This window comes from Anopheles arabiensis (assembly GCF_016920715.1).
Source record: "Anopheles arabiensis isolate DONGOLA chromosome X unlocalized genomic scaffold, AaraD3 X_pericentromeric_contig0003, whole genome shotgun sequence".
Lineage (NCBI taxonomy): Eukaryota > Metazoa > Arthropoda > Insecta > Diptera > Culicidae > Anopheles > Anopheles arabiensis.
The window spans coordinates 7,501-12,500 of NW_024412081.1; the positions used below are offsets into that span (position 1 = coordinate 7,501).

A 5,000-nucleotide genomic window follows, 5' to 3' on the forward strand; every position below is an offset into this window, starting at 1 on the left:
CCACATTTGGTAGGGAGACCCGGTTTCATCACGCTTTGTGCCCTGCACCATATATACCCTCATAAATTTATTCATTGGATTAGATCCAAGGAACACCAGATCATGCACCACTACCCATAATAGCTCATCGAGCTTAGCGTGAATCCTTCGGGTTTCCCTAAGAAGTTCGATTGGTCTTGCAGAGTTTAAAGACAACGAAGCTTAGTTTCAAGCAATGGTTAATATACGCGTATTCAAAACCCCTTAGCTGTAACAACTTTTTACTAGAAACCATCACGACGAAGTCTTTGGGTCCGTAGACCCGTGATGTACTGCTCCAGGAACGTTTTTATAGGGTGGAAGCTCAAAATCATAGGTTAAAATCATCGGCAGAGCCCACCAGACACCACTTTTGCTTCATTAGTTCGGACTATAGGCATACGACGATTTTTATCGCGGAGGGGACGTATGACCCAAACGGGGGCTTAATGACCCACTGCCACTGCAAACCATGCTCCTACGACTAAATAGAGGTAAAACTACGATTTGGTGCAATCTTCATGTTTGACCTCGTAGCAAGGTACCCTCCCTATAGTAGGCAATGAGCAAATGATCATAATCCCAGGAGGGCAAAAATGGGAACCCGAAAGGAAAGCGCTGTTGGCGCGCCTAAGCTACTGGCCCGTAGAGTAAAATGGTACCCCCAACAAAGTTGTCGATTGACATTCTGATTGCACTTTTATCATCTAGGTGCGTTCCTACACGTTTTGAGGGTTTTAGCGAAAAACATGTTTTGAGCCACACGAGCTCTCCGGCCCGCTCGGTGCACATTTTGAAAAAAGCTAGGAGCTGCCCCTAGGTTCGGGGTGTCACAAAATATTGAAAAGTGGTCAAAAACCGCTATCCAGAATCGGATGTAGAATCATTAGACGAACTTAAAATTGTTCTACGACCAATGTCTGCGACGTTTAGTATTCGAAGATATGGCCCGCCCTAGGTCTGACCTGGCATTTTCGTGAAAATTTAAAGCATGGCCATAGGGACGGGTAAAATAGCTATTTTGAAGCAAAACCACCTCACTTTAAATGGCCATAACTTTTGAAAAACAAGAGCTAGGGTGCGTTCTCGACACGTTTTGAGGTGTTTTAGCGAAAAACATGTTTTGAGCCACACGAGCTCTCCGGCCCGTTCGGTGCACATTTTGAAAAAGCTAGGAGCTGCCCCTAGGTTCGGGGTGTCACAAAATATTGAAAAGTGGTCAAAAACCGCTATCCAGAATCGGATGTAGAATCATTAGACGAACTTAAAATTGTTCTACGACCAATGTCTGCGACGTTTAGTATTCGAAGATATGGCCCGCCCTAGGTCTGACCTGGCATTTTCGTGAAAATTTAAAGCATGGCCATAGGGACGGGTAAAATAGCTATTTTGAAGCAAAACCACCTCACTTTAAATGGCCATAACTTTTGAAAAACAAGAGCTAGGGTGCGTTCTCGACACGTTTTGAGGTGTTTTAGCGAAAAACATGTTTTGAGCCACACGAGCTCTCCGGCCCGATCGGTGCACATTTTTGAAAAAAGTTAGGAGCTGCCCCTAGGTTCGGGGTGTCACAAAATATTGAAAAGTGGTCAAAAACCGCTATCCAGAATCGGATGTAGAATCATTAGACGAACTTAAAATTGTTCTACAACCCCCAGTCCGACGCCTCGTATTCGAGATATAGCACTTTGTAGGTCTGACTGAGCAATTTTGTACTGAAATGTATGGCGGACATGTTATTCATTAAACAACATTAACTTGCATCGTGCCCTACTTCATCGGCACAGCTACTATCGACTATCTATTGTTGAAATGGATTGAGTTTGACCATTTTAGCTCTTTTCTTATGCCGTGCACCAACAGTGTGTACCGATCAGGGAAAGTACACTACGTACGCGTTCATGGATGTATATGTTGGTACAAGTTGCCGGTCGGAATAGCAGTGCACCAAAACTGTGTACCGATCAGGAAAGTACAAGACGGAGGGCGCAGCCCGAGCGTACGCGTTCATAGATGTCCATGTTGGTACAACCTACATGTACGTACCTTGTTTTTGTATCAAAAGTTCCAATAAAGTGTTTGTATGCTTAAAATGCTTATCTCAACCGGTCACCTTTTATCGACAGAATTCTGGACAAAAGTCCAAGTACGTAGAGTACATTCCTGTAGGTATGTGCCCGTTCAGACTTTCGTTGCGTGCTTACAGACACGCTTGGGTATGTTTACCATACAAGGTTTACTAGGAAAACCTGGGAAGGACGCTTGCCCTCCGTTGCGGACACCATTCTTGGAAAGAAGTCCTGCTACGTAGCGTTCTTTAATGTACTTGATCAGTTTGTATTGCATTTGCTTTGTGCAATTGACTTTGCTAATGCTCACTAAGGGGTGTTCGTTTGCGATGTGTATGATAAGCAACTGTCTATTCTAACCAGCAGTTAAATAACACTTTTCACCCAAATCATAGGAACGTAGAGTACTTTCCCGATCGGTACACAATTTTGGTGCACCTCTAACTTCGCCAGCACTTTATCGTTACGTTTTGTGCACAACCTTGGGACATGGTGTAAGTTTCATCATTGTTATGTTTGATTCGGTTTATTATGATTGAAAAATACGCTACGTCCTAGAAATCTGAACTCGAATACTTTTGCCACGTTGCGCAAAAGCTACTGAGCAACTCCTAGCCGTTTACCGATTTAAAATTTAATTTTCGTTATTAGTTTTAAAAATACGCTAAGTCCCAAAAATCTGAACTCGAATACTTTTTCTATGTGCCGCCAAAAGCTACTGAGCAACGCCTAGGTTGGTACATTTTTGGTACATGGAGTGTATGCGCAGGCGTACTGCCGTGCTGGACCGGAAAATCGCACTTGCTACTAGAACGTAGAGTAATTCCCCTAGATAGGTGCTTTTGCATGCCTCTGTTCGACGTCCATGCAACTTGGAACGTGCGACACACGTAGCTAGGCTTCCATACATATTCCCTAGGGTAGCACCAAATTGCACACTTTCAGGGGTATATTTTGGTACGGTGTACTGTGCATGGTACAAGTATCATTAGCTCGTGCAATTTATTTTGCATCAAGTTGCGATTGCTGGTGCGTCGAGATAGGAGTGTTTCGCGACTTTTGCCAAGCTTTGGTGCCATTTTGTGAATAATTAATGTTCTAGCCACAATAAACGCAACATAATGCCAATAACGAAAACGCCATTTTCAAGGGACTTCCAGTCAAAATGTTTGCAATCAGCGCTTTCCTGTCGAGTTCAGGATTTGGGACTGAGCGTTTTTTTCACGATCCAATCAAACGACCAGTTCGTGAATAAACAATTCATACAACAGTGCATCCCTTCAAAGTAGAAAAAGCCGAATGCTAGGGAGCTCCAGTCAAAAACGTTGTCATTGGCGCTTTCTTCTCGAGTTCAGGATTTGGGACTTAGCGTTTTTCACGATCCAGCCAAAAGACCAGATCGTGAAATAAACGATTAATACAACTGTACTAGTACATCCCTTCAACTGAAGCAAGCGCACCATACATGACCCGTACGCTAATCATCCAAGCACATGACACGTCAACTAAGTCAACACATAATACAACTTGGAAAACTAACGGGTAAGTAGGTCGTCGTGTACGAGACGAGACACACCGACCAAACCAGGTCAACACGTCACATGCACAAGACATCCTACTACCAAGGCCGACCACCTCGACACACGACCTGTTAACCGAACATGGTCAACACCATCATGTGCAAGGCAACCGGGCCAAACGGGTCAACTTATACAACTTGTAACGAGCATGTGTAAGCTTACTGGTGTGGTCCGCACGGTCCTCACATCAAGACAATCAAGTCGAGAACGAGGCACGCCGACAAGCTCATTAGTGTTAAGTGTCCTTCTCCATCCTATGTCAAGTCACTCGTCTGACACGGAAGAAGCCAACTCTTGTCCACTAGTATAAAGGAACGGTCTCCAGACCAGGTCAAGTCACTCGTCTGACAAGGAAGGAGCACGCACCAAGCTTCACCAGAGCACGGTACCACGGTCCCCAGACCAAGATGGTTAGTTACGCCAACGAGGAAGGCACGCGTTCCCTTGCTACACTCAACTTAGTACACTCATGCTCTCACAAGAGTATCCCCTGTGTCGACGTGGTCCCCAGACCAAGACGAGCTTGCGCACATCGAGGAAGGGGCACACGGACAAACCACCAAGCATGGGTCGCCTGAGAGGATCGATGCGAACGCATCTCTACAACTCGCAGCTCCCAGCCTGAAGTCCCGTCGTTTGCGGGCGGTTGATAGGTGTCGAAACTAGGTATATCCACGTTGGGCAGAGCTCAAGCCAACGGCGTTCCCAGTTACGGTACTAACACGTGCAGCGAACTCCACTCATTGCGGCCTAGGTATAGCGGGATGAGACGCCGGGCTGCAGACGCAGACTCCAACGGATCTCAGAGGGTTGTTAGGCCCGCTAGCTTCCGAACACCTAATGGGTTTGAGAAGCGCTATCAGCTCGGATTGGCTACGACCTTAGAGGCGTTCAGGCATAATCCAGCGGACGTAGCGTCATACCAAAGTCCGGTCGGACTAGTATTGAGCCAGTGGTCCGTACCTGTGGTTCCTCTCGTACTGCACAGGAATTCCGTTAAGATAGCGACTATAAGCACACACCAGTAGGGTAAAACTAACCTGTCTCACGACGGTCTAAACCCAGCTCACGTTCCCTTGAAAGGGTGAACAATCCTACGCTTGGTGAATTTTGCTTCACAATGATAGGAAGAGCCGACATCGAAGGATCAAAAAGCCACGTCGCTATGAACGCTTGGCGGCCACAAGCCAGTTATCCCTGTGGTGGACGACGGCTTTGGTCGCACCAACAGCCGTGACAAACGTTGCCTGATGGTGGTTGCGCTGGATGTCCGCAACGCATTTAACAAGTTGGCAGTCAATCGCCAACGCGTTGCGGAAAAGGGGTCCCTCAG

The 5,000-nt window shown here is 46.3% G+C and overlaps 1 pseudogene; it reads right to left on the reverse strand.

Moving 5' to 3' along the window:
- Window positions 1-4,217: 4,217 nt before the first annotated feature.
- LOC120907299 overlaps window positions 4,218-5,000 on the reverse strand; it is a 6,093-nt pseudogene continuing 5,310 nt past the window's right edge.